Source organism: Cryptomeria japonica, chromosome 8 (genome assembly GCF_030272615.1).
Source record: "Cryptomeria japonica chromosome 8, Sugi_1.0, whole genome shotgun sequence".
NCBI lineage: Eukaryota > Viridiplantae > Streptophyta > Pinopsida > Cupressales > Cupressaceae > Cryptomeria > Cryptomeria japonica.
The window spans coordinates 325184076-325196482 of record NC_081412.1 but is presented as its reverse complement, the minus strand read 5'-3'; the positions used below and the strand labels follow the sequence as shown (position 1 = coordinate 325196482).

At 34.0% G+C, this 12407-nt stretch overlaps 1 protein-coding gene across 2 annotated transcripts in view; it reads left to right on the top strand.

The window, feature by feature from the left end:
- The first annotated feature begins 6606 nt into the window (after window positions 1-6606).
- Window positions 6607-12407, top strand: part of LOC131061509 (ninja-family protein 8) — a 91526-nt gene continuing 85725 nt past the window's right edge. For both annotated transcript variants that reach the window (XM_057995227.2, XM_057995226.2), the window contains exon 1: window positions 6607-6979. The gene's annotated coding sequence lies outside the window, so the exon portion shown is untranslated. The remainder of the gene's footprint in view (window positions 6980-12407) is intronic.

Here is a 12407-nt window from a genome sequence, read left to right as displayed (position 1 = left end):
CAAAAGCTTCACCAGTCACAAAGGAACTAAAGGATTAAACTTTCCAAGGGTCCACACTTGTCCAAGGGTCCTTCTTATGCCAAGTTAGACCATCCTTCAATCTTTTTTTCAAGGTTTCCACCCTCTTTTCCTACTGCACAAGCTTGCCACATGAGTGTTGTCAAGCCTAGGGTATCATATTAGGAAAGACAAATGGAACTTCTTGTCTCCAAAACCACCAGGAAAATCTACTATACATGTCAAATCAACATCCTCCCAGGTTTTAGGTGGATCCTATTAGCACATATTTTTGCAAAATATTATATGCTATTTGTTTGATGCTTTATATGTATATTTTCATCATAAGAGCATTTATTGCTAGATTGCATGTGTAGGAGATATGTTGCATCATTAGAAAGATCCTACTGAAACTTGTTTTCAAATTGGACAAGTACCACTGGGGCATGTTAAGGGTTGTCACTGAATAGGGACTACATGAGGAAATTTCATCATGGCAGTATTGGGGTCCTTATAAGCATATTCTTTGGGCCTATGTGATAGACTCTGTCACTTATTAGCACATTTGAAGTTTCCATGGAGGATTGGAAGTATAAACAATATATGAAGAAGAGATTAATTAGCATAATTATCAAATTTGAGCTAGCGGCATAAGTTACCCCGACTAGCCAAAACAATGAAAGAACCTATTGGCATGACTCAGGCCAACCACTCTGAAGGAGAACCAAAAGGAAGTTCAAAAGGAGGCTTTCATTGGCATAACATTCACTACCGGGAGCATGAGAAAAGTGTTGTTGTAGACATCTAAAAATTCTCATTGATCATGTACTAATTATTCCTCTAATTGATTAAAAAATCTTTATTATTTAATTAATTTAATTAATCTTTCTTCTAATTTCATATTTCTTCATCTTATTAATTATTCTATTTTCCTATTCTATCATCATTTAATCATTTTAATTATTTTCTAAATATTAATTAAATATTTATTATTTAATTAATTATGGTTAATTCCCCAATTTAAATAATCTTTATTATTTAAGTAAATTACTAATTATTCAATTTCTATCTCTAATCAACTAATCATTCAACCCTCTTCTAAATATTAATTAAATATTAACTATTTAATTAATTGTGATTTTATCCTTTAAATTAAATAATCTTTATTATTTAATTAAATTCTATTTCTAAATAATTAAATAGTTTCTTTAAATTATTTAATTAACTAATTGATTCGTCTAGTTCTCCAAATTCTAATTTCATATCCTTTTAATTTCTTCCAAATTCAAATACATGTGCATGATTTCAAAAACCAAATTGAAAATCAAAGTTAAGTTCTAAATATATTCAAATACTAAATTGAATTAATAAGTTCAATTATTTGAATAATATCTCATGCAAAGATTAAATTAATAATCTAAATCTAAATGCAAGCACATGTTAAATTAATTAATTAAATCAATTAATTAAGTAAATCATTTATCTCTTCAACTTCTATTTCCATATTTCAGTTAGCTTTTTCTAAATTAAGCTCTCCGTGTCATCCTCTTTATTTCCACCAATCATTCTTTTTCTTCCTTTAGTCATCTTTTTTTCAATCAGTTGACTCAATTAATCTATTCAATCTATCGAGTTTCACTCCTACAATTAGCAATTCAACTATCAACTTGCATTTGAGCTCACCCGAGTTCACACCTCTTGATCAATCTGTTCCACCTTTCAATCAATCTTCACCAATTATCTATAAATTGAGCATTCAATCTCCATTTTCAATCCTGACAATTACTCTGAATCATGAACTTTGAATCTTTGTGTCACTTGCAGGTTACCGGCACAATATCTGAGAGCCATCATACCACAAAGAGGAGAAGAGCAATGGAGGCAATATGCAAATCTTGGAATAGGGAGAATTCTCATTATCACTTGCACTATAAAGATAAATAACGATGAATAGAGCCAATTCAAGGGTGAATTATATGTGTTCTAGTTAGATCCTATGAGAACTATTTGCTTTGATGCAATATTTTTTCCTATTTGCATTTAGTCATTAAATATTGTAGAGGTACACTCACCTAGGTCTAATAGAGCGTAAAGAGTAGAAGAAATTAATCATTCTATGATTGATTCTTGTTTGTTGACCACTAATCTAGATATCTGTTTATAGAAGATAGGCTAATTCTTAGGAATATTTGGGCAATCAATTGGAAACTCCAACACACTTACCTTACCTTCCCTTCTAGTTTTGGGAATTGGATTGTCTACACGTCATTGGGAATGCATTAGGGAAATATTGAATTGCTTTTTAAATGAGATAGTTAGTTACCAAAGCTCCGCTTCTGCACGAACATGTGTGAAAACGAACCTATCCAAGGGACTCTCTGCAAAGATTTCAATGAAGGCGGGAGATTGGTGCTAGATGCAACCAATTGACTATGAAAAGGTTGCTTTTTGATGTTGAAAATGCCTCTCAATAGACCACTTTACACCTTAATGTCAGAAGATGACAACACATGAGTGGGATAATCTAGATTCAAGTAACGTGCCCACTTGGTGGATTGGGGTTGAGCCTCAATACTATATGATTCATCCTAGCCCATGGAATGGTGAGGTTTTGTCTTAAGATCCAGGCTCAACAAATCCCACAAAGAATTTACCCTCTCCAACTTTGGATTCATTGGATCATGCTTTAGTGGAAACTACTACAATCAAACTCGTTGAAGGTAACTTTGTTGTCTCTATGTTCACAATATCAACTAATTAGGAGAACATCCAAGAGCCTCTGGCCTCCCTACATGCTATGAGTATTGAGGCTTCCCAAATAGATCAAGACTAGACATAAGTTAAAAGAAAAAGATCAACTCCTTCAAAATTTAAGCATCAAATGACTTTATGATCAACATTAAAAGGTAAAGATTTTGAAGGATTGTACAAATCTAAGGCACCCCTTTCATTGGGTTGATTCAATGCATATGGAGCTTATGTATTAGAAGTTGTGGTGTTTGCATTTTATGAGTGTTGATACAAGTGATTATTGTTAGTTTGTAGTCACTATTTTTAGTTGACTGTAGCTTATCTCTCCAATGTGGTTAATGGAGTAGTAATGAATTTAGGTGCACTTTGGGATTTTCGGCACAACTCTCGTTTATGGGCTTTGTCAGACAAAAATCATGCATGTAAAATTCATCTTATATTCAATATAAGATGCAACCCCTTAACTACCATTTAATGATAAAAAAACTATAATAAACAAACATAAAAATAAAATTTTAATGTTCTAATTTTTTTTTGAATGCAATTTTATTTTTATAAATCTTTTTTTGATTGATCACTAATTTTTTTAACTTGGCCTAAGGTGCTCAGGAAGATTTAAACCTTGATGGCACTATCAACAATACCACAACTTAACCATCACACTATGAAATGAATCCCATATTTTCTAACAAAAAATATCATTCTCATTATACCAAAATAATTAGTCTTTGGACATGTAGTGTCGCGGTTAAAACACTTCGTTGGTGAAGCGGCCACCAAGGTTCAAATCCCTGCTGGGCCACTGTGCTTGCAAGGTCTTGTGCCTTCACTGGGTCATTGTGCTCGTAAATTTGAACAAGTGAAGTGTGGGGATGAGGTCCCCCATTTGTGGCCTCACTGGTTCATAGCTCCAGGTCAAAAGCGTTCACTTGGAGCCAGAGGGTGTGTCGTGCCAGCGTCACCGGTCACGCTAAAAAGTTTACCAGGCATAGTTTAAAATAAAATAAAATTAGAATAATCACTAATTACTTAATTCATGGTTATTACACCAAAGGCGTCTCCTACTATGGAGTGCACCGGCTAACTTTTGCAAATCAATGGTCTATAGTGTGTTTCAGGAGTTGCAAGACGATTCAGACAATTTCCTTCGTTGGTTTTATTCTGACTGCATGTATGACCAAATACATTGTCTATATTTAGAACTTTTTGGTATCATTGTCCAATAAGTTTTATTTTCATCCTGACTTGACAACCGTTTCCTCACAGACAACACATTTTTTCCCGGCTCGAGGAAATAGTTGTAGTTGGTGGTCCGAATTAAAGAAACGGTCCCACGCACATGTGTTTAGAGAAAGTCAGTTTTTTTCGTTATTTTTTTTTTGTTCTCGAATTTCATTTCTTATATACCTTGCCTTTTCCATATACGCACAAAGTGGAAATAGCTTGTCTGAGTACTTAACATTGAACTTTGTGCTTGAAAAATGAGATAGATTCATTATTCATCTTACTTTTCAAACAAGAGATTTTTCATATTTTTCATATTTTCATACTGTCATTGCATTGTTTTTTATTTGATTGTTTATTGATGTTATTTTGGTCTGTTTATTAAACTATTAATAAATCATTTTTTAAACTATTTAATTATTTTATTAGATTTTATATATCTTAAATGAATTAAGGTTTTTAATAATTATATATTTCTTATAAATTATATAATTAATATATAGTATAGATAAAATAAAAAATTATATAATTATAAATATCTATTAGATAATATTTAAAATATTATAAATATATAAATAATATTTAATTTAATAATTTATAATATAAAATTGAACAATTATAGTCTATATTTTAATATATAATTGTAATACGATTATTTATAAATATATTAATAAATGAATTATTTTATTAGATTTTATATATCTTAAATGAATTAAGGTTTTTAATATTTACATATTTCTTATAAACTATATAATTAATATATAGTATAGATAAAATAAACAATTATATATCTTTATAATTATAAATATCTATTTGATAATATTTAAAATATTATAAATATATAAATAATATTTAATTTAATAATTTATAATATAAAATTGAATAATTATAGTCTATATTTTAATATATAATTGTAATATAATTAGTTATAAATATATTAATATAATTATGTTTATATATTATAGTAGACAAAGAGATATTAATATATTATATCAAAATTTAATACGTGCATATATATACACATTTATTCATTATAGTATATAATTATATAGATTATTATAGATATAATATAAAAGCTCTCTCACCAACTTTTTCCACTACAAATAACCAACCACAAATAATATTTATGTTTACTCTCTCTTCACCCATCTATCTCTCCCAATTTTTATCCCTATCTCTCCCTCTCTCCCTATTGCAAACATAATTTTTTTCGAATTTCAATGTTTTGTTTCACTCTATCTCTCCATCTCTCTATATCATTCCCTATTTCTATATCTCTCTACTTCTCTATCCTTTCTATATTTCTCTCCATCTGTCTCTATCTCTCCCTCCCTCTCTATCTCCATCTCCACATCTCCCCCCCCCCCAAACCCACACACACACACACACCTTGTGTCACCTCCCATATCGCTATCTCTATATATTTCTATCACTTACACTCACAAACACACTCCCTATTTCTACTTTTCTATTTGTATCTCCTAGTATCTCTCTCATTATTTGTCTTTATCATCTCATCTCTCTCACCCCTCTCTCTCTTCCTATTTTCTCCCTCTCTCTATATCTCCGATCCATCTCTTTTTATCTATCTCTACTTCTCTCTATTTATCCATCTCTACTTCTCTCTATTTATATGTATATCTATCTCTCCCTCTCCTCCTCTCTATCACTTATCTCACCATATATATCCCTATATGTCCTCTCCCTCTTCCTATGTATCTCTCTATATCATCTCTCTTATCTTCATCTCTACCTCTATCTTCCTCTCTCCCCCTCTACTCTAGACATGTATCCCTCTCTTTATCCATCCATCTCTCTCCCTCTCCCTTTTTCCCTCTCCTTCTTCTTAGACATCTATATCTATCTCTCTTTCCCTCTTTATCTCTCCATATTTCTTATTTCATCTCTCGCTATCTTTATCTCATTATCTCTCCATCTCGCTACCCCTATTTCTCTCCCTCTATCTACCTATCTATGTATATGTCTCCTTATCTGCCCCTCTCTCTATATTTATCGATTCCATCTCTATCTATCCATCTTTCTTTCTTTGTCTCTCCTTCTCTCCATATCCATCTCCATATCCATCTTCCTCTATATCTCTATCCCTTGTCTTTATCTCCTTATACCTCTCTCTCTTTCTCTCTCTCTCTCTCTCTCACACACACACACATATCTCTACCTTTTTTTAATTCATATCTCTCCCTATTTCTCCCTCCATTTCTCCCCCTCTCTCCTTATTGAAAACATAACATGAGCATGTTAGTAATGGAGCCTAATTATCTTCTTGATTCTCTATCCCCTATTTTATCTCCTTATACTACCCCCCCCATATGTCCACCTTTTTTTCTTTTCCTATCTCTCCCTATCTCCCCCTTCCTCTCTCTCCCTCTTCCTATTCCAAAGGTCTTTTCAGTTGAACCTATTAGTAATGTAGCCTAATTATCTTCTTAATTCAAAGGTCTTTTTAGTTGATCTCGTGTATTGCACAAATGAACCAAAATCTTGCTTAATTGACCTTCCATACCTCTTCAGTGTACCCATTGCACACCAAGGTGCAATTGCTAGTTACTTAGAAATTCGGACGTATGGTATTTCACCAGCGGAATGATCCTTGTTATATTTGTCCAAAAATATAGGGCAAGAGTTTGGGGAGATAGCATTAAAGTATGAATGATGACGACAAGACGGGAAAGAACGCTGAAAGAAGTAGCTGGAGTGCAATAACGTTAAACGCACACGAAACTTGGGGGTGTGTGGCTTCGGGCAGAGGGTCACATAACTGCGTTTACCGGAGGCCCAGCATTCATCTAAGCGCCAGCGGGGACAACCATGGAAACTCGCAATTGTAGTTACGTATAAATAGGGAAAGGAAGCAGGGCAGAGATTCACCGGGCCGCTGCGGTCTAAGATTGGAACTTCTGAAAACTTTATTTTCTCGTGTTCCTCTATTTTGCGGGATACTGAGGGGTTTCTACATTTTGCAGAATGCGAGCTTAACTTTTGAGATGTAAGGGCTTTCTTTCTCCTGGATCGGCTTTGCCTTTGTCGTTAATATAATCCACTTTCTCTTCTATCCGTGTGTTACGTAAACGCCTTTCAGCTGAGTAGATTTGGAATTTATGCTTATTTTTGTTCAATTGTATTCGGAGGGAGTTATGATTCCTATATCCTGTCTTTTTAATTTAAGTGATTTCAGTTCAGGAACATATTAAGGATTTTTGGTGCATACGCCTGCTTGAATTATGATTATTTACAGCGCAGTATTGACCTTTTGTAGTCTATTTGCACATTTCTTGTACATGGAAAACTAATTTAAAAGGTTGACTTTTATTTATTTTCCAAAAAAATTGTTCCTTTCACTGAAATCACATCCTTTGTCTTCAATGCTTTGAATTCACACATGGAGCCTGTCATCAGGAAAGAAGAAAGATTGGCCGAAGAAAAAGAGAGAAGCCTGAAACACTTATAATTATCTCATGATGGAGAAAACCTAGCGCCTGGCCTTTCTTTTACCAATCCAATACTTTCCTTTCTTCAAAAGGTTAGCTTTATTCATTTTCCAAAATGGAAGTAGCTTGTGTACTGCAATATCTTCATCGATCCTCACAACGCATGGCAATCCTCACAAATACTTGGATACTAGCATTGGTTGGACAATCATATATTTGCCAATTAAAAAAAAAACCCCAAAAAAACAAAACTGTTTTTCTCAAGAATAAAAAAAATACTTAGTAGTCATGCATTTATAAAACCATAAAATCGAGATACATTATCTTTATAAAACCATTTTTTAAGAAGTGTCTATTCCATTTCTTTATTAAAAAGTATTTAACACTGCATTTACAAAAGAAAAAGCATGTAGAATAGAATCACAGCCTAAAGTTCAAGAAGGGCAAAATCTAAAGCAACAATATAAACAACGTTCAAATGAAGATTAGTCTTATACTAAGCAGCTTAAAAAGGTTCATTTAATTTTAAAGTGATATTAATGTTTTAATTTTGGGAAAGTTCCCCCATAATGTTATAAAAATGGCTGAAGGGTCCCCATTTGATTCATTTTGGTTATTTGATATTTTCTGAATGCCACGATTGTGGAGATTGAACATGTTTGTTTAAGCACAACCTAGGATGAAAAGCCTATGACGAAGATTGGATTCAATGGTGAAAGATCCTATCTAGAGGATTTGTAGGTGGAATCAAGTTTCATACTTGGATTTAACGATTAGGGATTTAGTTTATGAAGTTTTGTAAGCAAGACAAATTATCATAATATTGTAGGGATTGTTAGGGGCTAAGTCACAGGATACGGCGATTTTCATGGATGAGGTTCGAATTTAATCGAATTTCAAACTTCTATAAAAAAAATCGAATTTAATCGAATTTCCTCTATAAAGCACTGCTATCCACCTCTAAACACAACTCAGCTGGTCGTGGGTATTCTTTGTATATGCTTTGTATCTATTGGGTCATGGGTGTCTGCAACTGCTGGGTCGCCCTCGGATTTTCTCCATCAAGGGTCGCTATTCTGATAATTTATTAGAAGTATACATATATTTAAAAATAAACAAAATTATAGAAGGCAAATTTTATCCGAATTTTTTTTCAAATTTTTCCCTTGTCGAATTTCATTCGAATTTCATGGCTGTTGAATTCGAATTCGAATTCGAACCTTGTGACTTAGGTTAGGGGTTTTTAGCTGAAGATATTGAAGGCATTTTTGAAGAAAACCTTTAAGTGAGTATTTAGTGTGGGATTCACATCTCACCTTGCTAGGCGATGAACTTTTAGTGGTATTGGGGTTGATTTATATCATCTTGGCTAGACGCCTTTAATATTCTAAGATAGGTGAAGGATTTGGGTAATTTCAGATGTTTGTAGCTGCCATTAACTTCGTTTGGCCATGAGCATTGAGGGACATTCTTGGGCGTTGGAGTTCTATTCGCTAAAGTTAAACCTTGATGGGTGGCATGTGAGGAATGGATCACTGCCAACTCCTATCAGTTGGAGGGCGTTGGAGATTTTAGGGGCAAATAAGCATGTTTTTGTTGGTTGATTTGGTTTGTTTAGTTTACTCTCTTCTGACTGCCATTATTTCAGGTCATGTGAATAAGGAGATAAATTTGCAAGTTATGTGGGTGTGAGGATTTGCATTGGTTGGCATTGGAAATCTCATTGCTAGGTGTGGGTCGTATTACATCGCAATGAATAGTTATTGGATGATTGGCATGAGACTATGGGAGCAGTCAATATGCCTTGACCAGTCATTTCAAGTGTTTGGAGAGTTGTCTAAATGCCACTAGACTGCAAGGACTTGGATTTCGTTTGACTAGGCATTGGATGCATCAAGTAGTGTGAACTGTTCATAGGAAGTCATGGAGGGTTGCTAAACCTCTATAATCCTTGGCTAGTGGAATTTGGAGCTATATCATCTTTAGCGCAGACTTGAGTTAATTTGTTGTTAGTGCTTTGGTGGGATGTTGACAATAAATGAATGTGTATCTCTTCAAAAAGAACAAATCTTGCTATTCTTGAGGTCAGAAACATAAATATATTAATTCTCTTTAACCTATCCATGTTTCAGCATTTTATGGAATGAAAGTGTCGCTATTATGAATTAGTGTATCTATTTATAGTCTGTTAAAGAATGCCAAATGATTATGTGAGAATATTGCATTATAAACCAAATCAATTGGGTATTATAAAATGCACATCATAAATAATATGGGGACTGTTTGACATAATGCTCATATATTAAATATTGGAAGGAAAAAGTGCAAAAAAATTGGTGAAGGAATTGGTAGGGATTTTACAATTGCTATATCTTCTGGTTCCCCAAACTACAGTGTGAATTTGATATTTCTTTTGTTGATAGCATCACCTAGAGAATTAGTATGAAAATCTTTTTGGTAAACATGAAAAATATCATGGCCAATAGTATTCCATAAGGGCTTACAAAGTTTGCATGGAAAATCATCACATTTTGGGGATTTGTTGTTGGCCATATGGAGGACTACTCCACGAAGATCTTTTTGGGCAAGAGGGTTGGTCACACATCACTTGTTGCAAAGTAGAGAGATGACATAGAACTACACTAATGCATTGTTGAAGAGCAAGATCTTGTTCAGGTGAAGGGTCTTGTGTTAAAATTGAACCAAAAAGATAAATCTCAAAATCTGAAACTAGAAATCTTATAAGAACAAGATACAAATTTTTTTAATCCTTGGAAAACCCTCCACCTAAGGGTGAAAAACCCAGCCACACCAAAAATCAAATTTTATAGAAGGCACAAATTTAAATACAGATCTCTCAAGCTTAACAATCAATCATCTAATCATGATTGATAACACTTAACAAACAAGAGAAGAAGCCGATAATATCTTAGAAAACTGAAGGCTTCTACAAATCTGCTATCAAATAGAGTTGCTGAAGAAGATAAAAAACTAAAATCTTCACACATGCCGATGATCACCCCTGCATATGAATAATTATAACCTTTCTTTTGAACTTCACATGTCTCCCAAATACAATCCGCAATACTCCATAATGACAAAGCAAGACCCGAATATGAATATCGGGGAGGTAGACTAAGAGCCAACACTTCACGTGTACAATACCCAAAAGTGGCAGTTACATTGTAATACGTTTCATAAATCAATATCAACCGAGCCACAAAGACAAAGAAAAACTGAACCTCTCAATGGATAAGATACGAAGAGAAATAAAAAGAACGCTTTTCCAGCTAGCAACCAGGTTGGTGACGGTAAACAAAGAACCCGTTACATAAACAACTATATTGAAGCAAATAAGGAACCGACAAAATGCAATAAGGACGAATAATGAAGACAGTAATACAACCATTGCAAATAAAATGAAGTCTCCTGCAGCTACAACCATTAACACTCCCTCTTAGCAAAGGAGATATCATTTACAGATATTCAAGTCATGGAGTCTCTCAACATGACAAGCACAATATGAAAACAACAAAATTTAATCACAGATTCTCTCAACGTGATAGGCATCATGGATTCACTCAACATGATGTTCACCATGGCTACTCCCATGAGTGAAATAACACAAGCTCTCGTCACGAAGTCACTCAACGTGATGTTGTCATGGAGTCTCTCAACATGACATCCACTATGGCTACCCCCATAAGTGGAAAGAGCCTCAAGGGCTTTCACCTCAAATTTCTTCGTCACAGAGAAAAATGCATTACAAGGGATTGCACCTTGAACTTCTCCCTCACAAAGAAGAACTCATTAACAACATGTAAAAGATTCATTGAAGCCGAGATTCTCTCTCAGCAAGAGCATCATTCTCTACAATACCAAGCTTGTCTCAAAATTAACAAAACTTCAGTCTAGGAAGTGGCTTGGTGAGAATGTCCGCTGTTTGCTCTTCTGTGCAAATGTACTTGAGCTCCACTGCTTTCCTTTGAACCACATCTCCCAATTAATGATATTTTATTTCCACATGCTTGGTTCTATCATGGAAAACATGATTAACCGAAAGCTTCACACAACTTTGGTTATCACAAAGAATCACTGTAGGTTCCAAAGGCTGTCCAAACAGTCCTGCAAGAAGCTTTCGAAGCCACACTGCTTCTCGAGCTGCTATAGTAGCTGCAACATATTAAGCTTTTGCTGTACTTTGGGCCACACATGATTGTTTCCTGCTGCACCAAGAAATCATAGCTGAACCTAAGTTGAAACAACAACTGGAAGTGCTCTACCTGTCAGGTACACATCTTGCCCAGTCTGAATCAGAAAAACCTTGCAATTTTAGACCTTCACAAGAAGTATATTTCAGACCATATCCCACTATACCACGCACATATCTCAATATATGTTTAGCTGCAACAAAATGAATCTGTCTAGGCTCACACATGAACTGATTGAGAGTGTTAACAACATAACATATGTCAGGCCTTGTATTGACTAAATACATTAATGATCCAATCAATTGCCTATACATAGAAGGATCAACTAAATCTGAACTAGCTGCAACCTCATGTAACTTTTATAGATTTGCTTCCATGGGAGTTACAATAGACTTGCAATCTAACATACCAAATTTTTTCAAAATATCAATGGCATATTTCCCTTGACTCAATATGACTTCATTTGATCTTTGCCACACTTCTAAACCAAGAAAATAATGCATCAAACCAAGATCTTTCATCTCGAATTCAGAAGTTAACTCTTTCTTACATCTAGCAATGAGATCATCCTCTCCAGTAAGAAATAAATCATCAACATATAGAACTAGAATTAAGGCTTTATCATCAATTACTTTGAAGTAGATATTTGAATCTGCATCATTTTTGAGAAAACCCAAGCTCAACAAATAATGATCAATTCTTTCATACCATGCACGCAGAGCTTGCTTAAGGCCATACAATGCCTTTTTCAACTTGCATACATGTGATTCTTTTT